Source organism: Thermobia domestica, chromosome 3 (genome assembly GCF_964235325.1).
Source record: "Thermobia domestica chromosome 3, izTheDome1.hap1.1, whole genome shotgun sequence".
In the NCBI taxonomy this organism is placed as follows: Eukaryota; Metazoa; Arthropoda; class Insecta; order Zygentoma; family Lepismatidae; genus Thermobia; species Thermobia domestica.
This window is the reverse complement of record NC_137456.1, coordinates 148,473,138-148,499,768: the sequence shown is the minus strand read 5'-3', so window position 1 is coordinate 148,499,768 and position 26,631 is coordinate 148,473,138.

Genomic DNA, 26,631 nt, shown 5'->3' with positions numbered 1-26,631 from the left:
ACGTTTGGGTGAATCGAGTTGCTGAGTGAGACACATATGAGAAAGTAGTACTAAATGTGGTCAGTATTTCAGTGAAGTTTTAGGTGCGAAGCTCCAGGGGTTTAGGAGATACAGCTACCAGAACATCACATGAAAGTACAGAATAGTCTTCATACAGTTGGAGGTAAAAGCTCTGTAAGACCTCTTGTAACGACAAAAGATGAATAACAAATATATGGGTACATATTAGGACTAGAGGGAAGTCATATAGTAAGGGTATACCTGACGGCGGCCATCTTGAAATCCGCCATTTTGAATTAAGGTTAAGTTTTTAAAATAGGAATAGGGTCATGTGATACATGATTTAAGGCGCAAATTTAATCAGAAGAACAATGGTGACGTTAATTTTGATTTACGCGCAATTGGTAAAAAGTTACAGGGAAATGAAATATTGTTGCTGCATATGTATTAGTCCTTTACCCCACCTTGTAAATTTTGTGTTAATGATAATAATTAAATAAAAAGCAGATGGATAAATATTAGGTCTATGGTAAGAGTTGCCTTGATGGCGGCCATGTTCAAATCCGCCATTTTGAATCAGACAAAAGTTTTAAACAAAACGCATAACAGTGACACCTTATTAATAGCAAATTTTACCATAACTCCAACGGTATAACCATTTTTGCTTTATCATTAACCAGCACAAAATTAAATGGATCGCTCCTTACGACTACTGCTTTGACGGAATTGTTAACGACAAATGTATTAAGTGTAACTGGATTGCCTTTGTCAGGTGTGCTCACTGTGAGCAGAGCATTTGTGCAAGTCATGCACTCTTTTCTGAACTACATATTGATTGTACTAATTGAGGACTTTTCTGGAAGAAAGACCCAAGTTCAATTATGACTCAATTCCACTTTGGTCATTTTTCCTTAAATTAGCAACTTGTTTATGCGATAACAAGTGCTGGTTAATGATAAAGCAAAAATGGTTGTACCATTGGATTTATGTTAAAAATTGCTATTAATAAGGTGTCACTGTTATGCGTTTTGTTTAAAACTTTTGTCTGATTCAAAATGGCGGATTTGAACATGGCCGCCATCAAGGCAACTCTTACCATAGACCTAATATTTATCCATCTGCTTTTTATTTAATTATTATCATTAACACAAAATTTACAAGGTGGGGTAAAGGACTAATACATATGCAGCAACAATATTTCATTTCCCTGTAACTTTTTACCAATTGCGCATAAATCAAAATTAACGTCACCATTGTTCTTCTGATTAAATTTGCGCCTTAAATCATGTATCACATGACCCTATTCCTATTTTAAAAACTTAACCTTAATTCAAAATGGCGGATTTCAAGATGGCCGCCGTCAGGTATACCCTTACTATATGACTTCCCCCTAGTCTTAATATGTACCCATATATTTGTTATTCATCTTTTGTCGTTACAAGAGGTCTTACAGAGTTTTTACCTCCAACTGTATGAAGACTATTCTGTACTTCCATGTGATGTTCTGGTAGCTGTATCTCCTAAACCCCTGGAGCTTCGCACCTAAAACTTCACTGAAATACTGACCACATTTAGTACTACTTTCTCATATGTGTCTCAGTCAGCAACTCGATTCACCCAAACGTAAGGTTTACTTGTTAGTATTAAGAAGCAGTGATAAAACTGATTTAAGAATTTCGTAACCTGAAAGCAGTCAAACTTGTATTCTGGTATGACTTGACCAGTCCTAATGACGACGAGACATCGTCAAACACACACAGAATTTATGTAACATTGTTAATACAATTCTTATCCTTCCTGCTGATCTAGTGGCCATATGTCTTCGATGCATGCAATCTACGGTTTGATTCCCGTTAGTAGATCGTTAAAATTTTACTTTAACTACCATTTACCTTCATTAATCATTGGTCTCTTTAGCCTCTTTTAAAGTTTCATTTATTCCCATGTCTTTCTCTCTTTCCTTCCTTTCTTATTTTGTTTCGCTTGCAATAATTTACGGTCTCTGTATGATGCATATTATTATTTTCATTTTCTTTTCATTAATTCCTATCTTTTAGAACTGAACATGAATTAAATTTCTGCATATTTATCTTGTGAGCATATTTCTGCATATTATCTGCATATTTATCGAGACATCGCCGAACATACAGAGAATTTCTGTAGCCTCTTTTAAAGTTTCATTTATTCCCATGTCTTTCCCTCTTTCCTTCCTTTCTTATTTTGTTTCGATTGCAATAATTTACGGTCTCTGCATGATGCATATTATTATTTTCCTTTTCTTTTCATTAATTCCTATCTTTTAGAACTTAACATGAATGAAATTTCTGCATATTTATCTTGTGGTTCTTTGTTTAATTGATGTTGAAATACTAGTACTTTCTTCCTGCAAATGGCGGAATATCTTGGAATATCATATTTTCGTGCATGCATTTGCTATCATGTTGATTCTCCCACTATCACACACATAGTGAAACTATTCTCTATAGGAAACAAGCTATCATTTCTTATATCTCCAACATCTATTTGAACGATTATCTAATCACGTTCTGCATTTTCCTAATATTTATCTGAATATGCACTGGGTTGTTAGATAATTACAATATACATTTTCAATTCTATTTTAAGTAGAACATACGAAGACCAATTGAAAAGTTAAATGATTAAGATGTAAAAATTCAAAAGTAATTATTTCCGATTTCCCCCGTAGTAGAGAAGTATGGGAGGTTGAAGTGTAGTACTGTAATACTCGTAATCCATATGGAGCACGATTAAATATATAACATGAGGAATTTCATAACTCTGAGACGGGGGATTCTTCCCAGTTGCTTGCCTAAAATAATCACCGAATACACCAAAATACTTTGCTATTTCGATTGCTATTACGATATTCATTTTCAAAGTGATATTGAAATATCAATATTATTATGATATATGAATTCAAATTCATTCTAAATATTCGAACATCTAGTAAAAAATTAAGTAATTTCGATTCATAATTTTAAGAATAATATTAGTAAACAATACCCATTGAAAAGTAAGATAATTCTGTGAACGATTATTATATCAAAATCCATTAAAAGAATATATAATATATTATCAATGTGAACCTTAATGACAATAAAACTGAAGATGTTTCTCTGTTAGGGAAGAAAAGCTGACTCTTTTATTCTTACGCAATCCTAATAAGATTGTACACACTTTTATTAGGATAAGGATTTTTATGAATGTTTCTTTAGTATCATGTCATAACTCAGTTTTTTTTTTGTCAAAAAATATAAATTTTATTTTCCGACACTCAATAACTAATTTCCGGTAATTAACCCATTTTCTTTAAAGTTTAAGTGGAGAACATAAAGTATCCTCCATTAGTGCAACGTGTTACTATAATGTGCACGAGAGCGTTCACCTCTGGTGCTTGGTGTCCCGGGTTCGATCCCAGCCCCCGCCAAGTGAACTTTGTGGTAGAGAAACACTGTGCTCGTGGGTTTTCTCGGGGTTCTCCCGTTTCCTCCCACTTTCTTCATTCTACCATTCACTCATCTCTCATCATCACCGCCTCTTTTAGCCTAAACAGCATAATCGTGGGACGTAAAACTTAAAGATTTCATTTCATTTTTTTATAATGTGCATGAGGTTATTTTCAGTTAAAGTTGAAGATTCTGACACTAGGCTTAACTACAGGTACTGCTGACACAAAGCGTCGTACACTTAAATGGAAAAGGTGTTTGTTTCAGAGTGATAATATTAAAAGTGGAATTAAAAACAGCAGAAAAGGAAGAGTTAAGGAATGACCATCACACAAATCATTATTTCCTGTTCCAGAAAATAGTGATTTGTATCGTGGACATTTTTTAAATAATCATTTGATGTTCGGTATTATGCGTAACCTCTTTGCGTAAGTAGGGTTAAAAGAAAGTAGAAAGTTTATACGATTTTTTTGAAAAGAAAGTCAACAAGTACGAAATTGTCAATACTGTTTTCATATTTATCTCATTTTCTTTTGAAACTTATTCTCTGGTTTCTCAGTTCTGTTATTATTTATTTAACCAACTTTTACCATATTACTAGTGATTAACGAAAGAAAAAAATAACATCCCAAAATGGGGCATATAAGTACCAATCGATAGACCGCATTGTGTTTACAAAACTATAAGGATGAGTGTAAGTAATGATGAGTAGATTTCGAGTTTTAGGACAAGAAATACATTTTTGAACACCTAAAAAGTGATTCTTTTAGATAACCATACCACCTACTAAGATGAAACTGACACCAAAATGTATAGTCATCAAGCTTCCAATTTGACACCAGCATTACTGCAGCACACAGTGTAATTAATAAAAATATATAGTTTAAAATTATGATAAGCTATGAAACTAAGTTTTATTTCATTATGATTTTGTGTAAAGAATGATTAATTGATAGATGGCATTTATTTGACCAAATTAGATGAATCAGTGTAGATTTTCATGTGTATATTTGTTGAGAAAATTGTAAAAGAGGAAGTTTTAAACAGCCATTAAGAGCCTAACATACTAAAAGTAATAAAAAATTTACCTTTTTTCTTGTGCTTGATCTTCATAAATGAAAGGATATATTGAAATGCAACTTACCACCATCACAGATAATGTTATTCTACAACAGAATATTTGAACCCGAAGAATTTTTAGTATTGTCATCCATAGAAATTACAGTGTTGCTAAGATAACATTTCCTCCAAAATCCAAGTTAAGGCAGTTTCTAGAGGAACGAACTCAATTGCATTTGATTACGTATCATGTTGTCTTGAAATTCTAATAACTACTTTTTAAATAATAGTTGTAGTTAGTTTATAATAAAGAAAATAGATTAACATATAGTTATTAAATTTAAATAACTATCTTATATAAAAGGTAATTCACAGATTCCAGACACATATGATACGTAAACAAATGCACTTGAGTTTGTTCTTCCAGTCACTGCCTTAACTTGGGTTTTGGGCGAGTTGTTATTTTGGCAACAATGTAGTTTCTATAGATGTCAACATTGAAAATTCTTCAGGTTCATATTTTCTGTTGTAGAATAACAATATCTATGATTCTGGGAATTTGCATTTCATTATCTCCATTCACTTATGAAAAACAAACAAAAGAAAACAGGAAAAATGGTTTTGTATTATGTTTGGTATTTTAGATTCTTATGCATTTCGTTCTTTGCCAATAATAATTCGAAAATCTTCTTATGCTGCTGCAATATATTATTTATTTATTGATGCATTGTATGTACATGTAAAAAAGTACACTATTAAGTAAGAAAACAAAAACTCGTACACCGTTAAGTAGCAGATTGTGTCTCTTCTGTGGTTTGGTCTCCTCCTAACGGTGATACATTCTGCATACCTGTAACAATGACAGACATATGCCAAACACTGATGTATATACTGTTTATGAGGCACCATGAAGGACTACTTAAAGAGGTACAATAGTCTAATCACTTTGTTACAAATTCACTCTTACAAGATTCACAGCCACACACACACACAAACGTATATATATATATATATATATATATATATATATATATATATATATATATATATATATATATATATATATATATATATATATATATATATATACAAAATAAAAGTTGTGAGCAAAAGACCCCAGGTCGATAATCCATACACAGAATACCAATTTCGAAATCACAGAACGATCGATCGTGTAAATTTTTTTATGGGCAAAAAACTTTATCGATTTTAGATACGGATGCAAATAACGGAGCCATATTAGAAAACTCAAGTTCTATGCAGCGCACCAGGAGCATGGATTCGATGTATTTTGTTACATAATATCCAAACTTCGAAACTTCAGGACGTATGACCGTGTCAATTTTATTTTATGGTCGAAAAAATATATGTACTTTCTTACGTACCAAAAGTCGCTCCAAAATTTGCTGAAGTTTTTCACCCATAAAACATTTACAGGGTCGATCGTCTTGGGGTATCGAAATTTGGATTCTGTGTACCAAAATACATCGAATCCAGACCATGGGGTCCACTGCACAGAACTTTGTTTTCTGTATGGCTGTCTTACTTTTATTCTCCCTATGCAAAATCTCTAACGTTTTTCGGCCATTATAAAGTTGACACGGTCGATTGTCTTGCGGTTTCCAAATTTGGATCCTGCGTAGCAAATTATATCTAATCCATTCCCTGAGGTGCGGTGTACGGAAATTTGTTTTTTGTGTGTTGCTGTGTACTTGACCTGCTCGCGAGAACAGAATGGCAAGCACCAGTTCCGATGAAATAGAGCCATTTGGTGAATGTGTTGTGCTAGAACTGCAGTTTAATTTCAAACCTATACCTGCAGACAACAGGGAAAACTTGTTTCGTATAAGACATTACATTGAATTTCATGCGAATGGTCAACGTTTCCCAGTTTTGTCGAAAATTAGAAAATATGACATATCATAAAGTTAGCCCGAGCCGATGCTATATTACAAATGAGTTTGACAACCAATACTCTGGCTATTGTAAAGAAAACACACTAATACAAGGTTTTGTATCGTTAACTGATTTGTATTAATGAAAAAGGGTTGAATGTTTAGAATGACTATTTTTACTACAGAAAATGCATCTTTTATTTTCTCTAATGCTACCTATGTTATATCATGACAGAAACACGACTAGGCTGCAATGATAACGACTTGTATTGCGGGAAGTGTGTACCCACGAACAAGTTTTGCGATGGACAAAAAGATTGCCAGGATGGTAGTGACGAAGATCCTAAGATGTGTAGTAAGTTACATTTATATTTGGATATATTTAGAAAGTTAGCTTCATATTTAGTAATAGAAAAATTGATAGCAGTTCCATATAACATTGTGGGTTTCGAAAGTTTAATAAAAAAAAATTCTACATTAGTAAGCATAAATATTCAAAGAAATAAACATAAATTTAAAGGAAATTTTATGCAGAATTCAAATTATGTTACAGCAGTAACCCATATCAGCAAAAGCAGAACCATTGTTAACAGAAATATGTTTAGGTTTATACAAAAACAACCTGGACTTGGGCTGATACTTAATTTGATATCGAGTGCTTTGATAATTAGATTGCACCGTTTTAACATGAAGTTCACTACGTTTTGCATTGTCTTTACTTGAATACATTGTTGCAACACGTCGTTTATTGCTCCAATTCACTGATTGCTTGCTTCAGGTGTTCTTGCAAAGGCCATAATCTTCAAATCACGCCATAGTTTTATAATAATGCCACCGGCGAATCACTGTGCCAAGGAACTGATGTAACATGTAGTAAGGACAGAATCTTTTATAACTTTGGCACGGCGGGAAGGGGCAGAATCGTCTTGAATAATGAATTACTCACCATTGAATAATCTCTTCTCAAAGGTATTATTTTATTTCTGAACAATCATTTCGTACATTTGTGCATTATCAGCCATCACAAATACTGTTTCTACTGATCCCACTGCAAGAAAATCATCCCTAAATCATGACACTTGTACAATATCATCAAATTTCAACTGTGTACGCAGAACTAAATGCTTCACCAGACTTAGGATGTACATTTATGGGCCTGACAAGTGAATCATGTTCATAAATGTTGATATCTGTCTCATCACTGAACAGACTTTACGCCATTGTTCTTTAGTTTGATCCTTCTGCATCTTATCACACTGCACACCCATTGTAGGTTGTTTTCGCGTAATTTCTGCTTCTTCACAGCCCTGTGTGGAAGAAAACGTATTTAACTTGTTTCTCATGATACGAAAATAAACATTGACAACAGATATTTCCCGACAATGCGTTTCAACATCTTGTAACGACTGAAATATTTCTACAATATACAACTGCCACCCTGTTCTATCTAGGAGAGAATTTCACTTTTCTACCACTTCTGTTAATTCTTCCACTTGTTTATGCTCCCTGCTTCCCGAATTGCAGTTAATTGATTACCTACTGTTCTTTCATACACTTCCAAAACCCGTGCACAGCATTGGTTTGGCACACTCATTTAACATGAGAATTTTACTGGCCTTTGGTAGTGTTATGTAATAAACTTCTCCCCATTCTATATCCTATATAAATTAATTGCACGACTTTTCTTCTAAAATACACTCAGTACAAACATTTGTGGAAGAAAATTAGACTTTTCAGGGTATACATTTCAGTTTGAAAACTGACAACAAATTTCACTAACACGTTTGACAACTTCAACACTTTTATCTACGTAATCCAAAACATCTTCACAATGCAAATGGAAAGAAGAATAGTACTACACGATAGGGAGACTGAATTAATAGATGAACGCGAATCTCACAGTAAGGTAGATCGGGTTGGCCATTAAATAAATGTTCGAAAAGGCTTAATTGTGTTTCTTTACGTCACACTTTGAAAAGTATCACTCATTGTTGCAAATATATGTAACTTCTATAAGTCAATTTGAAATCTAAATAACATTTTCTTTAAATTGATGTATATTGCATTGCATATTTATGCTTACTTTTGTTGAGATTCTTTTTAAATATTGAAAACGCATATAGGGTGGATGGAAATTAACTCCATATTTTAGACTTTATGATTTTTTAGTGATTAAATATTTTTTATGAAGCAAAAAAGAAAACAGAAAACAATTTGCGCCTTGAAATTGTTATGCACTGATAAATGTCCACATAAGCATCACCATTATCCAGAAATTTTCGGAAATTACTGGGGACATCTACGACAGACTTCAGCAGATTATCCAGCAGTACGACTGGAAACACGTGGCAAAGTTACTGCTCTAAAACATCTAGAATGTTTGACTTCGGGCAATAAACTTCGTCTCTCAGTGTGTTAGGTCATGACTCTTTGTTAGCCATTCGAGCCACTACATCCCAATCAGCGTCTTGACAAATGACTGACGAGACCACACAATGACAAACCTTGCCAAAAGAAAGTGACCCATCTTGCAAATTGAGTAGGCCGTTGTAATTTTCCCACGTGGTTGCAATACTGTGAGCATAATCTTTAAAGATAGTAAGGTACCGTTCTGCATTCATTACGTCCCAAAGGACGTACTAACTCACAACTTTAGTGGATGACATGATGCACAACACTGTGAAGTTTGGATGTTGTTGGTTTTACTCAACAAACCATCAGCGGATCCTTTCCTGCCCAAAAGTAACGGTTTGTGAAGGTTAAGAAGCCACTAAAATGAAATACCGATTCAGCTAATCTTAAAAAAATACCGAAAAGATCTGCCAGTCTTAATATCAAGCAATCATTATCTTTCCATACTCCAGCCGATAATCGCAGTTTTCTGGCGATAATTTTTAAAAGGAAAATCGTTTCCATGGACGAAAATTCATCTCATCCTGCAGAACACTTAAGCTTGTGTGTCGGGTTAAACCACTTTTGCAAGGTGGCTGTCATTGTGATTTCTGAGGACTTAGAGTGAACATTTCTAACCTACTTGCACATTTTAATACATTGTAGATAGTGTCTCATAATATTTGCAAAAGAACCTTTGTCCATTAGCTTTGAATGGTGATTTTTTTTTTGTTTTTGCATCTACAGATGCACGTGGTTCTTTCAAATTCGCCACCATCTCTTTACTGGTACCATGCAATGCCATACTTTATATTGGTATAATAGCAGAGCCCGCTGATCCAATGTTACATTGAGCTATGGTACGTCACTGTTACTCGGAATGACATAAATGGGATATTATGTAATACATTATATCATTAAATGAACATTTTTTCATGAAAATCGGTTAAATTTTAGGAAAAGTTATAAAGAACTTTCAGTTAATTCCCGCTCAAGCTTTTGTGGGTTCCTGTCACCACAGCATGGCGCGTCCTCAGGTTGCGGATCGAGGAGAAGGCCTCTAGATATAGAGGTTAGCTGCGAATATACTGAATAAGCAGTCGCGGACAGACGACTAGGAGTGGTCCTCCAGCTTGGGGGTTTGGGTAAGGCTAACACCCTCATCCTGTAAAAAAAGGTACTTGTTCAGAAACATTCACAAAAGCCTCGGACAAGGACTGATAACTTGGCACGACATCAGCAAAAGAAAATGGACATGAGATTTGGAACATGGAATATTAGAAGTCTTTATAGGGCAGGCGCGTTAAAATCTGTAACGAGTGAGTTAGAGAAATACAGGATGGACTTAGTAGGAGTTCAGGAAGTTAGGTGGGAAGGAAATGGATCTGAGAATTCCGGAAATTTTACGTTCTTTTACGGGGAAGGAAATAAAAATCACCAGTTAGGAACAGGGTTTTTCGTTCACAAACGAATATTACCAGCAATTAAACGGGTTGAATTTGTTACTGACAGACTTTCTTTTATTACTCTCAAGGGACGGTGGTGTGATATTATTGTTTTAAATGTACATGCTCCAACTGAAGATAAGGGTGACGATATAAAGGATAGCTTTTACGAAGAAGTGGAACGGATATTTGACCAACTCCCGCGATACCATATGAAAATTCTATTAGGGGATTTCAATGCGAAGGTAGGACGAGAGGATATTTTCAAACCGATTATAGGGAACGAAAGTTTGCATAAGGAAAATAATGACAACGGTGTTAGACTCGTGAACTTTGCAACATCTAAAAACCTAATCGTGAAAAGTACAAAATTCCTACATCGCGACGTTCATAAATACACTTGGACATCACCAGACGGAAAAAACACATAATCAAATTGATCACGTTTTAGTAGATAGAAGAAGACAATCTAGCACAATTGACGTCCGGTCGTTTAGAGGGGCTGATTGTGACACTGATCACTACCTGGTAGCAGCGATAATACGGGAGAGATTATCGCTGAATAAATGTAATACTCAATGTCCGAAAACGGAGAGATTTAATTTAAAGAAATTAGAAGAGAGCCAGGTAAGAGAGGAATACCAGATTGAAGTTTCGAATAGATTCTCGGTTTTAGAAGACTCGGAGTACACTAGTGTTGAGGATACTTGGATTGAAATTAGAGATAGCATTAAAAGTTCAGCAATAGAAAAATTGGGACACGCGGAAATACGTAGGAACAAACCATGGTTCGACCAAGAATGCATTAAACTAGTAGAGAAGAGAAAACAGGCAAAATTACGCTGGCTACAAAATCCGAATGAAATAACTACACAAAATTTAGCAGATATCAGGCGGGAAACTTCCAAAACTTTTAGAACAAAGAAACGGGATTTTTTGAAAGCTAAAATTAAGGAACTTGAAGACAATAGTAAAAATAAAAATATTCGGGACATGTATAAGGGGATCAGCGAATTTAAGAAAGGCTATCAACCTCGTGCTTATATATTAAAGAAATCTGACGGAACAGTTCTCACTGATACGGATAGCCTCTTAAATAGATGGAAAGATTTCTTTGACGATTTGCTGAACACGCAGCCAAAAACTAATGTGCGTGGAGAAAAGGAGATACACACCGCAGAACCGTATATTCCAGAACCAAATCGAATAGAAGTGGAAGCCGCTATAAAGAAATTAAAGAAACACAAATCTCCGGATGTAGATGAAATTCCGGCTGAGTTAATTTTAGCTGGAGGCGAAAAATTGTGGAACAAGATACACAAACTCATTCTCCTTATCTGGAACAAGGAAGAATTGCCACAAGAGTGGAAAGAGTCAATCATTGTTCCAATTCACAAGAAAGGCGACAAAACTGACTGTAATAATTATCGAGGCATTTCTCTTCTGTCAACATCCTATAAAATCCTTTCAAATATTCTGTTAGCAAGATTGACCCCATACGCAGATGAAATTATTGGAGATTATCAGTGCGGATTTAGACAAAATCGATCAACTATCGACCAAATATTTACCATTCGCCAAATACTCGAAAAGAAGTGGGAATACAATACCCCGGTACATCAACTATTTATTGATTTTAGAAAGGCTTACGACTCGGTTAGGAGAGAAACATTATACAACGTTCTTACACAGCTTGGAATACCGAGAAAGCTAATTAGATTAATTAAGATATGTTTAAGTGAATCCCAAAGTAAAGTCCGGGTAGGAAAATTTTTGTCCACGAGCTTCCACGTCGAAAATGGCCTGAAACAAGGAGATGCGTTGTCGCCATTATTATTTAACTTTGTGCTGGAATACGCCATAAGGAAAATCAAAGATAGCAACCAGGGCCTAGAGTTGAACGGCATTCACCAGGTTATGGCATATGCTGATGATGTAAATTTAATAGGGGATGATAGGAGAACAGTAGAAATAAATGCAGAGATATTGTTAAACGCTTGCAGGGACATGGGTTTAGAAGTAAATGCAGAGAAAACTAAATACATGGAAGTGCGTCGGGACCGTAATACGGCAAATTGTGCAGGCGTTAAAATATTAAATAATACTTTTGATAAAGTGGATACTTTCAAATATTTAGGATCAATATTAACAGACGAAAATCATATTCACGAAGAAATTAAATGTCGACTAAAAGCAGGGAATTCGTGTTACTATTCGGTTCAAAATCTCTTGTCGTCGCGAATTCTGTCGAGGAATTTGAAGCTTAAAATATATAAAACGATAATCATGCCTGTTGTTCTGTATGGTTGCGAAACATGGTCGCTTACTCTGAGGGAAGAACATAGACTGAAAGTATTTGAGAACAGGATCCTGAGAAGAATATTCGGACCCAAGAGGAACGAGAATGGGGAATGGCGAAAGCTTCATAACGAGGAACTATATAGTTTATACCGTTTACCCAACATTGTTAGGGTCGTCATGTCTAGGAGGCTTAGGTGGGCAGGTCATGTAGCTAGAATGGAAGAAAGTAGAAACGCTTTCAAAGTCTTGACTGGTAGACCCATAGGAAAACGACCATTAGGAAGACCTAGGCGCAGATGGGAGGATAATATTAAGATGGATCTCGCAGAGATAGGAATACAAAGTGGAAACTGGATCCAATTAGCTAAGGATAGAAGTCAGTGGAGAGCTTTTGTGAATGCGGCACTGAACCTGCGGGTTCCATAGGCTATAGAGTTAGTTAGTTAGTTAGTTATATATTCGTATAATATTACATTTATGATTGAAGTACATCGAAGGTGGGAAATTTAACTTTGAAGGTGGGAAAACATTTATATGAATCACCAGTGTGGCAGTAATACTGCCTGAAGCTCTAAATCCTGTGAAACCAATATCTCCAAGGACACATATGATCGAAACAAAGTGAGATGTGGTAAGTAATTCGAAAATCTTCTTATACTGAACAAATAAATTATAAGTATTTGTACAGTGCTCTCTATGTTAGTGTTTATGTGAAAATAACAAATTGTTATCCCTAATATGTCTGAAGACATTGTGTACTTGTTATGTACTTTGTGGGACGATCGTAACACAAGGAAGTGTTATGGAAATGAGTCCATACTTACAGAATGGTGTGGACGTAGGCCCAGTATATCGCCATCAATTCATTGGTTATGGTAGTACCTTAGTGAGGTGGTTTACATAGCACGTATTTGAAGAAGGTAACATGAAGTGTAACAAAGTTTTACTATGATTTTTCTTCATCAAAAAGCGCAATTTAACAAAAACTAAGTTTGAACGAAACGGCAGGATTGCTTGGAGTAGGGATAGCAGCTCCTCAAAGCATGATATTGGTGAGAGTTATGGGATATCACAACGATGGCGATGCTCAGTAGAAACATTGCATAGATGAAAAATACTTAGTGACGATCGGGAATTAGACCTCGATATTTGACTACACCTTAAAATGATAGCCATCTTGTCTGCATTGCCATGACATATTATAAACCATCATTTACAATTTTAGTTCAAGTAGAGTACGGTAAAGTTGAGAGGTTGGCTTCAACGTCTACGGTACTATGTGGTCTGTAGGCTGGAGTAGAGCTGCGTCGGTTTCAACTGATCAAGCACTTCAAACACCTCAGGGCGAAACATGCAGGATGGCAATTTTGTTTGAATGCTGAGTGACAGATTGTTGTCTTTTCTTCTCTATGAGTGCAAATTGCCGTCCCACATTGTCAAGCAGCATAGTGGAAGAATAATACACGTGAACACTATTTATCAGAACGCGCAACTTTATGTGTTGCTGCTTAAGGACAGCCTTATCAGCGACCGCTATATAGAGGATGTTTATAGAGCTAATGGCATATTCTTTCTTCATGCAAGTTGCAACTTGGAACGCCATATCTCACCAGAGCAATACTTTGTTACATGTATTCCGGAATATGCAAGCATACTTCGAGGAAACTGCTTGTTTATTTTCTTGGCCTGCATTGTCTACTGATGTGTGGCAAGTATAACCCACATGTGAAATATGGTAGATAGAAATTATAGATGACTTGTGGATTCGCATACAATCAGTGTGCTAAACAGTACCTCAGTAACACATAGAATTATTGTTTCTTCTATTCCATATAGAGATTCGAATAGCATTATACGGAGGCTATAAGTCGTACTGACTTATCAAGCATAAAATCTCTTCTACAATCAGAAAAGATCAATAACTTATGTGTGCCTACGAAACAAACTGCTATATAAAAACCATTTTCATTAGACAATTAAAACTGATTCAAGATTACACATATAACTATCAGTTGCCATGTAATTTGTTTTTGCATTGTTTTTATCTATACAATATGTTAGGTTTCTTTTTTAATTGTAACAGCAAATAAGATATGCATAATTGGAATAAAATTTACATGATACTTTCGCAATGTGGTTATTCATAAATCATTACAATTTCATAACTGCACAAGTTTAACCATGATAAATCAGTATGACTTGAGATTTTTCGTTCGGGAATTAGAACGTCTATATTGTATCATTGAATCCAGTAGGACTTAGAAGTTTTCCTGGTGAATTACTTGTCTCGTTAGTTGTGTGAGATTTCACAAGATATCAAAAATGTTTGCAGCGGAGCCTAAGGGGTAGGATATTTATCCCCTAAATTTTACTCGTAATGCATATAATTCATACATGCTAGTCTGCTGGCGGGATTCCGAATCCTTGCGGGGCCTCCAACCAAGTGGTACCGTTAAGAGAGCTTTGCTACTCTCGGTTGTCAAATGCACACAACATATTGCAATACAATTACATCCATGGACTCCACAAAGGAGAGTATGGCCTCTCTCTAACAAGTAAATGAATTTAGTTTCCAGGCATAAGCAAATACTTCTGAATTTAATGCTGAAGTATTTATTTATTTATTAGTTTTACAAGCAGTGCGTACTGAATAAGTGGCTGCTTATGAAGGTTTTTTTCTTATAATTCATATAATCAAATGGAAAATGTGTCATCCACCTTCCATGAGTTCCTTAATTTTTGTGATCGTCTTATCACCATTTCATTTTGCCTGTAGTCAATAAAGATTTCAAGCTGATTATACCTTTCATAGATAGCTCCCTACGATGTTCTCACTAGAAAAGAATGGATTACCTGACTTGAAGTCTTATCAGAAAGATATAGCTGTTAAGAAATCTTTGAGCCAACGAATTTATGTCATTGTACATTTCAATATATTTTACAAATGTCAATTTATTTAAACGTAGACTTCATAATTATAATTCTCGTAAAATTCGAGCCCAATTTGATATATTACTTGGCCCCTTTCCTATTGAAAGAAGTTAAACGAGATACAAGATGGCCGACTTCAAGATGACGGTCATGACAAGTATAGTCTCAAATATATGTCTCCTTTTTCCCGGTGTCGGTTAATGTGTTTTTGTTTTTCACCCCTTTACCCGTTTTACAAATAAAATGAAATTTTCAAACTTGAAACACATTGTTATGGCTTATACTGATCAATCAATTTTTTCGCAATTGCGTCCGTCTTTATGGATGCAAGCACTTTAAATTTTGCTTACGCCCGTTTCTTGATGATTAACACTTCTCTGTCAAGTTTGGACAAGAAACTAGATTTCGACATCGATAGGTTTGCTTGTACGAGAAAGAAACTATGGAAACTGGTACAAAGCTTCTCGAAAACTTGAATATATATACTTTGTCTATGTGCTGCCAGACGAGTGGACCAAGAGTTATCAATTCAGACAAGGGGTGTCTCAGGGGGGCATTTACAGGGACATGAAAAATATATTCTAAAATAACCGATATTGGTGTCAAATCCATAGTTTTTGCAATCCCTGAGATGATTGGTGATGCTCTCACAGGCGTTGAATGCCAAATACAGTCACCATGTGAAGACTGGGTATATTCAGCTAGTGTATATATAAATACACTTGCGTCTCTAGCGGGGGCGAGGGGAACGCGTATCTTCAATATTTTGATGTACAAAATATTCAATATTTTGTTCTAATTTAATTTATTTACTAACGACAAAATAACATATAAATAATAATAATTTTCAGGCTGTGAGTACTGAATTATATTTTCATTTAGAATATAATTTTCAGGCTGTGAAAAGATTATACACAGAGTTCTTGTTATACCTCAGGGAATCCATGAAGATAAGCAGAAAGGTAAGAAATGGATTCGAAGGTAATACACAGGTTGGGCTAGGTAGTAACATTTTAATCACTTTCTTTGATTGCCCCCCTCCAAATTTTACATGTCCGGGACGAAAGTGTATATATATATATTTGTTCAACAGAACTGGTGCAAGTTAGTTGTAAATTTGCGGCCCCGCAGTATGTTCCCAATCGAGAACCGCACCATCTAAGGCCGGCTCTGAGTACTCCATAGTTTCAAAGAGTGGTTGAACATATGTGAGCACATAACGCTAAATTAGGATTGCCAGATTTTGTAAACGAAAAACCGGGAAATACCTGCCTTTTCCAAGTTATTACTCACAATTTTCCAGTTTATTCTATACACATTTAACATGAATGAAACCTCACAAGAGACGTGCAAAGAATGTGAAAATGTAACACAGGCATCCCTTATTCCGAATTGTGTTTAATGGGTCCTAAGTATTGCGCAAATTACAAAACACTCAACTATTTGTGATTGAAGAGATATTGTTTTCTTTGTTGCGTCATCACCTGAGTCAGCCACACTATCATATTGCTATAAATTTAGCATTTAGGAAAAAAAGCATTTGCAGTATAAAATAACTAGTAGTTAAAGCCCGTCACCGGCAAAAAGACGTTCATTTCTATTGAAAGTGATATTCGAGAAATTATTGCCATAAGATATGCTACTCTTGAAAACTTTTTAAAAATATATTTTTCTTCCCTCTGAAAGCGAAACAACACCATAGGACGAAAGAATGGATGTGATTTGGAAGCTCCTTGTTGTTTGTTTAGTAAAATTATTTAGTTACATAAATCCTCCGAAAATTTTCCGTTTCTAGTGAGACATACTAGTTCTTGTAGGTTGATTTTTTTAAGTCTGAAGAACGAAAACTGGCAGAAACAGGCATCCCAAAAGCCTTTTTCGGGACAGTTAGTTCTTTCATTGAAAACCGGGACGTCCAGCAACCCTAGGCTCGATTATATACTAATGAAATGTGACTTCCAGAGTTCTCTGAATGATAGATGTCACCGTGACCTCTGGAGTTATCTCATGTAGACGTTGGTGAAATTATCCTAAAATCATAGGAGTTAAAATTTAGTCTTCTAACCAATGGCACTCTACGTCATCATCCCTGCCTTTATGCCTCTATGAAGTTTTAAACATACCATAACATCGAATTCATCTATGGTCATCAGTGTAGGACAGGGTAAAGCAGGACTCACTCGACAAGGCAATTGACTGCTACTAAGAACGCATGCGACGGTATTTAGACATAAATTAAGTCAGTGGCTTGTATAGTTCAATGATGGAATTTATCATAAAATTTTATAACCAAAAGACCCAGACGCACTCACACACGTCAACCGATCTGATTTGGTGACCCATACAAACCCTTAATCCAGGTTGATCTGGAAAGACCTGGAGTGACGCGGACATAGTACTCAGAGACGACGAAGCATCTTCATGTACAAGGAATGTATATATGAGTTAATTAACGTAATTAAAAACAATTCTTTCATTTCCTCCTGTCTTTTCTTATCACTAAATCGATAACGTTCACACTATTCTGTGTATGCTTATTTCTGTCAAAATATTCCACTTAAATATAACAGCAGGGTTTCTCAAAATAAAAGTGGGTGCGAGTCACAGAAATTAAAACCTACATACTTCTTAATGAGGGGTTGTCAAACTTTAATCGAGTGAACCAGTAAAAAGCGTGTAGAATAAGAGATATTCCTGAGTCCAAACAGTATATAAGAATTATTTTTTATGTGTCCAATACCACTACATTATTTTTTAGGACAGTAAAACGAATAAACATGATATATTTGAAGAAATGAAGTATGATACCTTCGTTAAGAAATGTCGCACCAGAAATCACCCATGTGCATATTCTAGTCCAAATGCTGAACTTTATTAATTCACTATGAATTACTTCAGTAATGGCTGAATCACCAGTTTACCACTGGTCACTGAGTCAGGCCAGGTTTGAAAATGAAACCCAACCCCGAAGAACAAGAATGAAAATCTTGACTCAAATCTCTCGAGTGTTCCGTCTTATCATTATTCTAGTTATTGGTCAATGTTCTTACGAGAAGGTACACATGTTTTCAGTCCACTATGCAGATTAACACACGTCTTTCAAATGTGCAGAGAAGTGGCGATTAAAAACTTTCGTTACTACGTTTCAGAGATGCTCCAACACTCTGGACAATGCTCTATGGCTTATAACTACCATGTGGACACGATGTTTATTATTTTGTGCTGTAATCACGTTGCGTGGAAATATACGACCCACTCAGGAGAATAATACTCCCGGAAGTACGTTTTTTCGCGCGCTGCACTAGCCAGCTCTTTTATGCACTACAATAGCCAACTGTTTTAAGTTGGTAACAAAATTTATTACCTGGGGTCAAGGTGGAACAAAACAGGCTCTCTTGGACTTCTAACCCCTTCCTACTACTACTACTACTACTACTACTGGTATCGGTGGTAGTACTCCTCCTTCTACTACTACTACTCCTACTACTTCTTCTACTACTACTACCATTACTCATCTGCACTAAAGTAAGTAAATCACTTTTTAAGTATTATTTTCATCTTATCATATTGAAAAAAGTCTTATGAAAATTTTAAAAATATAAAAGTTTCCTTGAACCGGGTTTGAACCCATGCCAAAAGCGATTTCCGTTACTAGCACGCTCGGCAGCAAGCGTTTTATACCTGCTATGTGTAAGCTACATGGCAAAACATGGATAACGCAAACCAACAATATTCGTGTTCTTAGTTTCTACTTCCGAGAGTATTACTCTCTCGAGGTAGTCCTGGAAATAATACGATCGCTCTCTTCTATCCGCCACTATCATGCTCTGTATGCACACCAATTTAGCAAACTATTTAAATGTAGTTACATGTTCATCTTGTGTCTTTTAACGTCGACCCAGTTCGTAGTTAATGTTTCTTTTACTTTTACTTTTCATGTTCCATGCAGCGTCACCTCATTGCTGGGTAAAACTTTCTCTTGCTGTGGTAATTGAAACATTGAAAGTAGGGTTCTCTTAGGAGGTGCTTCGCAGAACAGTGATCATTTGTACGTCATCTCCTGTAAGCAATACAATCATTAATTTCTGGTACTGCAATTTTCACATCAGTATATCTAGTAATTAGAAAGAACGTTGTTTTAGACAGAGGTAAAAGTTGATCTGAAAAGGTGGGGGACAGTAGGTAGCGGCATGACCCCAGGCCGTCACCCCAGCATATCTTTGCTCATTGTAACTATATAGGAACTGAGGGGACGCCGCACATATTTTTCCGAGGTAGGGCACGACATCACCCCGCGTTCCCTCTCACATTTACCCCTGATTTTAGAGCGAAAGAGAATAGTTTTACTAGTGATGATCTACTGTACAATTCTAATTCTCTACTTGCATTGCTGTGTTGATAAGACACCAGCAGCAGTCATTTCGTCCAATTTGAAAGAGTAGAAATGGTAACGGTATAAGTACCGTTTCGAACAAAATCGAAGTGTTTTTAATAACTACCTACTACAAGGGTCGTATATCAAAGGAATGTAAGCAGGATACTTTTTCTTGCAACTGATACCACAGATTAGTATTGTACTTTTTCTATGCGATTAATCAACTTTAAACTCATTTTTTCTCAAAGATAAAATTTTATGCATTTATTTCCTATTGTTTTTTATCAACTCATTTTACGTTTGCTAGCAAATGCTTCCAATGATATCATGTGAAGTAAATACGTTAAAAGAAATTTCTTATTTCTTGACAGAGCTTTCAAAATGTGATAACGAAAACTCCGAAGAATCCAATTGTGATGACAAAGATGACGAAAGTTGCCAAACCTGCGGTAAGTTTTATCATTATACATGGCTATATCACTTTCTATCACTTTCTAACTTAAAGAAAGAAAGAAAACATCCTAATATTTCTTTTAAAACGCGTTTCAGATTTCTTTAATAATTACCGTTTTGAAGTGTTGTAAAATAATATATTTATACCTGTATTGCAATTTTAGTAACAGTTCGTCCGATACTCCTAAAGTTTTTAGATCTGTATTATCTGCATTACTCACATTTATTCACATTCATCAATTTGTTTAACTACACAGTGCAGCAATTTAACATAGAGAATTGAGCTTTAGAGAAATTAAAAAGAGTAAACAAAGAAAGTGTTTATCCTTCGATCATTTAAAGTACGAACGTCCTGCATCCATATTTCGCTGCACCCTGACAGTCAGTATGTAGAAGGATTGCTGGAAGTCTTTTTGTGGAATGCTATTGACAACCCTTTTCGTAGTTCTCTTGATGGCCAGTATGTCCTCAAAGTGCGAATCTTTGAGTGCATACTTCAGTTTAGGAAATACAAAATAGTAGCTCGGAGCTAGATCTGGTGAATAGGGAGGTAGGATAATATAGATTTTTTGGCAATCACAGTCTTGTAACTTGGGGGATTGTGAAGAAGCAGACACAACTGAACATCACCCCGATACTCGGACTTCACGCTCGCAACACGTTGCATCAACCGCTTCAATATTTCAAGGTAAAATGAGGCAATAAATATTTGTAATATAGGCATTAGTTCCTTAAACACAATGTCCTTACTTTATTAAGTGAAATAAAATAATAGCAAAACCTTTATTTTGGTTTTTCGCTGGTGCAGATTTTTTGGCTTATGAAGAGTTAGAAAACTTCTACTCTGCACTCTAATGTTATGTCGACCACTCATATTGAAAAACCTATGTCCCATCTCCAATAACGATATTTACGGGAAAGTTAGGGTCCTTATTGGTTGTAGTAAGTAGTGCTTCGCAGTAATCAACCCTGTGCCTTTGCTGAATATTTGTAAAGTAATGAGGCGCCAAAAAGACCACATACCTTTTTATTATTGGAATCGTGGATTAGTATTTGCCCCAGAATTTCTTTATTCACGTACGTCTTCTCAGCAAGGACTCTCAGTGTCGAATTTCACCCTTTCGTGATTACAACCCTCCATTTCTACAAAAATTTCTGTGTTCTCATTGTCCTAGCTGTATCCGGATGTTCGTCGTTCTTCAATTCACTCTCATTCTCCCTTAAAGGTCTGTGCTATGCAAATACTCGCGCACACGTAAGACAAGTGGGGCCTTGCAACTCTTGATTAGTTTCCGTGGCTGTCTTAACCGACAAGCACAAAACTTGATGTTCGCTCTTTGTTCTATGTTCACTCATGACATAGCTTAGCAACACCTATCAAGCGTGTCTTCACTGTTCGACTTTTCCCGTTTTGCTTTATGATTCTTATCTCAGAAAATGTCAATCAAACATTGGTAGTTAATGGTTTGTCATCGTAAGGAAAACGGGAACTCCCGTTTCGCCTTACAATAATTTACATATTTTGGTAGCCCTGCTTGAGCAAATATAAATGTAATTAAAATGTTCAATAGAAGAATACAAATAACCTGGAAACAAACAAGTTTCATTGTTAAAGAAGGTCACAATGTAATGAATTAGGATTCAGGACTTAGAATTAATGATCAGAGGGCAGAGGTAAACTGAGAAACTTTGGCCCACCATCAAAATTTTCACAAACATATTCTACCATCATAGCTCACGAATCCGAATTTTCGGAAACCTACTGTTATTCACCGGAACAACGTCATACCTAATTAGTAATCACAAGAAAAGGAAGAAAAAGAAAGAAAGATAAACAGCATACATGTAGTAATACAAGTCTTGGTGTGCGTAAGAGTCTGTTTTCGTACGCATAATTTACACGGAGATAATTATAGTATGAAATTTTTTCTTCTTCGACAAAAATCTTTTCCGGATCTTATTTTGGTCAATCGGCGGCGACATGATAGTTCTCAAAAAAATTCAAACAAAACGTGTACGACTATACTTCGATAGAAAAATAAATAAGCTCTCACACAACCCAAAGAGAATATAGTTTTATTTGGTAAAGTTAACATTTAAAAAACTTACAATAACGCTATATACAGTAGCAGCCAGAGAGAAGAATGGGAAGCTGGCCCTCCGAACCGTATCTTGCCAAATGTTTTTCGCTTGTTACATGTTTATTAAACTTGTTTAATACTTACAGCCAGGGACGTGAAAAGGAATCCATTTCGGAGGAGAAGGTGTACAATTTCAATCTGAGGACAAATTGTATTATAATTTGCAATACCGTCCCAAAAATTATACAAAATTTAGAGAAATGTCGAGATCTCACAAGGGGGTTTGGAACCCCCGGACACATCCCCTGCCTACAGCGAATGAAGAATTTATTTTAAAATGAAGTTTGTTTTTTAACCAACCACTGTAATACCCTGTTTTGCCTAACTGTATGCACTACTATGAGCAAAATAAATGACGTGTCTCTTTATTTTGAAGTTTTTTGAAAATATCTCTGTTTTCTTTATATGTTCAAAATTTCGGAAGGTTTCCCCAGCAGAACAGGTTAATAACAAACCCGTTTTTAATATTTGGGTTAAATATTAGCTTAAAATAAATAAATTAGAAGTAAAAAACGTTAAATCAACAGAAATGTCGAGAATTACTAACTCTGCTAAAGTGGGAAATTTTAAAGAACGCGAGGGAATTCTGCAGTTCAACACGAAGCAGCGACATCTATGTCATTGAGAGAAATGTGGATTAAATCTACAAAGTAAACTTTTAACGAATATTTCTAATATGTCTTATTACGTGCATTATCTGCAAACTCCAAATATATTAATATATGCTAACTATTAACATAAAGATAGACGAAATAGTGGAAATTATCTATGGAAAAGGACGAATTGGTATCACGATCGTAATGAAATATCGTCTTTACCGGAACAGGCTCAGTTTACGTAAGAAAACAAATAGCTCAGTTAATTAAAGTAACGAGTCTGTATGGCGATGGTAGTTGGTTCGTTCTCCATGGATGTTCAGTTGTTAAGTTTTATCACTATGGTTATTTTATTTATTTTTTATGTGGGAAAGAATCAAATTGTAACATATGTATATAACTCATGACGATGCCAAAAAAAGAAAAAAATTTCGTTGTCGCACTTGCATTAGCGTCCCTAATTTTGTTAGCAAACAGTTTCGTAATTATTTCCCATGTGCTCACTGCTCACTATATGCTCGCTGCCGCATAAAGAATGTTTCCCAGTAAATGTTAATTCTAATTTGGAGAATTTTATAAAGTTTCACGATATTTCTCACTAGATAGTCTTCTATCAACGTGTTTGGATATTTTAATACCAGATGTCCCTATGAAATGTTTAATTTTCCCTAGATGTTTAATTACGGAAAAGTTTTACAATGTAATTGTATTGAATTGAAATTGTTTTGAATTTACTACATAAGGTAAGTAGCCCGAAGGAGGAGAACTCAAGTAATTGATATTCTACGTAAAAGCAACCTATTATAGAATTATGATGCGTATTACCGTCAGCACATAATCTTTACGTTAGAGAGTCAGACAGAGAAAAATCCAGTTTTTCCTCCCCTATGACCACCCATCTTAAACCTCTACATACCATTGTTCGTCTCACAAAATTTCGTTGCTCCAAAAACATTCAAATAATAATAATAATAATAATAATAATAATAATAACAATAATAATAATAATAATAATAATAATAATAATAATAATAATAATAATAATAATAAAATATGAATGTCTTTGGAGAGCCGAAATTATGTGACACGAATCATTATATGTAGAGCTTTAAGATGAGTGATCATAGGGGAGGAAAAAAACAGGATTTTTCTCTCTCTGACTCTCTAACGTTAAGATGATATGCTGAAGGTAAGAAGCTTCATCATTCTAAAATAGGTTGCTTTTATGTAGAATATCAATAACTTGGGTTCTCCTCCTTCGGGCAACTTTTCTTATATAGTAAATTCAAAGAATTTCAATTTAAGACAAATATTTATAGGGAAAATTAGAAGAGAGCCAGGTAAGACAGAAATACCAGATTGAAGTTTCGAATAGATTCTCGGTCTTAGAAGATTCGGAGGGCACTAGTGTTGAGGATACCTGGATTGAAATTAGAGATAGCATTAAAATTTCAGCAAAAGAAAAATTGGGACAGGCGGAAATACGTAGCAACAAACCATGGTTCGACCAGGAATGCATAAAACTAGCAGAGAAGAGAAAACAGGCAAAATTACGCTGGCTACAAAATCCGAATGAAATAACTACACAAAATTTCGCAGCTATCAGGCGGGAAACTTCCAAAACTTTTAGAACAAAGAAACGCGAGTTTCTGAAAGCTAAAATTAAGGAACTTGAAGATAATATAAAAATAAAAACATTCGGGACATGTATAAGGGAATCAACGAATTTAAGAAAGGCTATCAACCTCGTGTTTATATATTAAAGAAATCTGACAGTACAGTGCTCACTGATGAGGATAGCATCTTAAATAGATGGAAAGATTTCTTTGACGATTTGCTTAACACGCAACCAAAAACTAGTGTGATTGGAGAAAAGGTGATACACACCGCAGAGCCGTATATTCCAGAATCCAACCGAATAGAAGTAGAGATCGCTATAAAGAAATTAAAGAAACACAAATCTCCGGGTGTAGATGAAATTCCGGCTTAGTTAATTTTAGCTGGAGGCGAAAAATTGTGGAACAAGATACACAAACTCATTCTCCTAATCTGGAACAAGAAAGAATTGCCACAAGAGTGGAAAGAATCAACCATTGTTCCAATTCACAAGAAAGGCGACAAAACTGACTGTAATAATTATCGAGGCATTTCTCTTCTGTCAACATCCTATAAAATCCTTTCAAATATTCCGTTAGCAAGACTGACCCCATACGCAGATGAAATTATTGGGGATTATCAGTGCGGATTTAGACGAAATCGAACAACTATCGACCAAATATTTACCATTCGCCAAATACTCTAAAAACAGTGGGAATACAATACCCCGGTACATCAACTATTTATTGATTTTAGAAAGGCGTACGACTCGGTTAGGAGAGAAAAATTATACAACGTCCTTACAGAACTTGGAATACCGAGAAAGCTAATTCGATTAATTAAGATATGTTTAAATGAATCTCAAAGTAAAGTCCGGGTAGGAAAATTTTTGTCCACGAGCTTTCGCGTCGAAAATGTCCTGAAACAAGGAGATGCGTTGTCGCCATTATTATTTAACTTCGTTCTGGAATACGCTATAAGGAAAATCAAAGATAGCAACCAGGGCCTAGAGTTGAACGGTATTCACCAGTTTATGGCATATGCTGACGATGTAAATTTAATAGGGGATGATAGGAGAACAATAGAAAGAAATGCAGAGATCTTATTAAACGCTTGCAGGGACATGGGTTTAGAAGTTAATGCAGAGAGAACTAAATACATGAATGTGCGTCGGGACCGTAATACAGCAAATTATGGATGCGTTAAAATATTTAATAGTACTTTTGATAAAGTGGATAGTTTCAAATATCTAGGATCAATATTAACAGACGAAAATCATATTCACGAAGAAATTAAATGTCGACTAAAAGCAGGGAATTCTTGTTACTATTCGGTTCAAAATCTCTTGTCGTCGCGAATTCTATCGAGGAATTTGAAGCTTAAGATATACAAAACGATAATTATGCCTGTTGTTCTGTATGGCTGTTAAACATGGTAACTTACTCTGAGGGAAGAACATAGACTGAAAGTATTTGAGAACAAGATCCTGAGACGAATATTCGGACCCAAGAGAAACGGGAATGGGGAATGGCGGAAACTTCATAACGAGGAACTACATAATTTATATGGTCTACCCAACATTGTTAGGGTCGTTAAGTCTAGGAGGTTTAAGTGGGCGGGTCATGTAGCTAGGATGGAAGAAAGTAGAAACGCTTTCAAAGTCTTGACTGGAAGACCAATCGGAAAACGACCATTAGGAAGACCTAGGCGCAGATGGGAGGACAATATTAAGATGGATCTCGCAGAGATTGGAATACAAAGTAGACACTGGATGCAGTTAGCTAAGGATAGAAGTCAGTGGAGAGCTTTTGTGAACGCGGCATTGAACCTCCGGGTTTCATAGGCCATAGAGTTAGTTAGTTTAGTTAGTTATTTATAGGGAAAATTAAACATTTAATAGGGAAATCTGTTATCAAAATATCCAAACACGTAGATAGAAGATTATGTAGTGAGAAACATTGTGAAACTTTATAAAATTCTC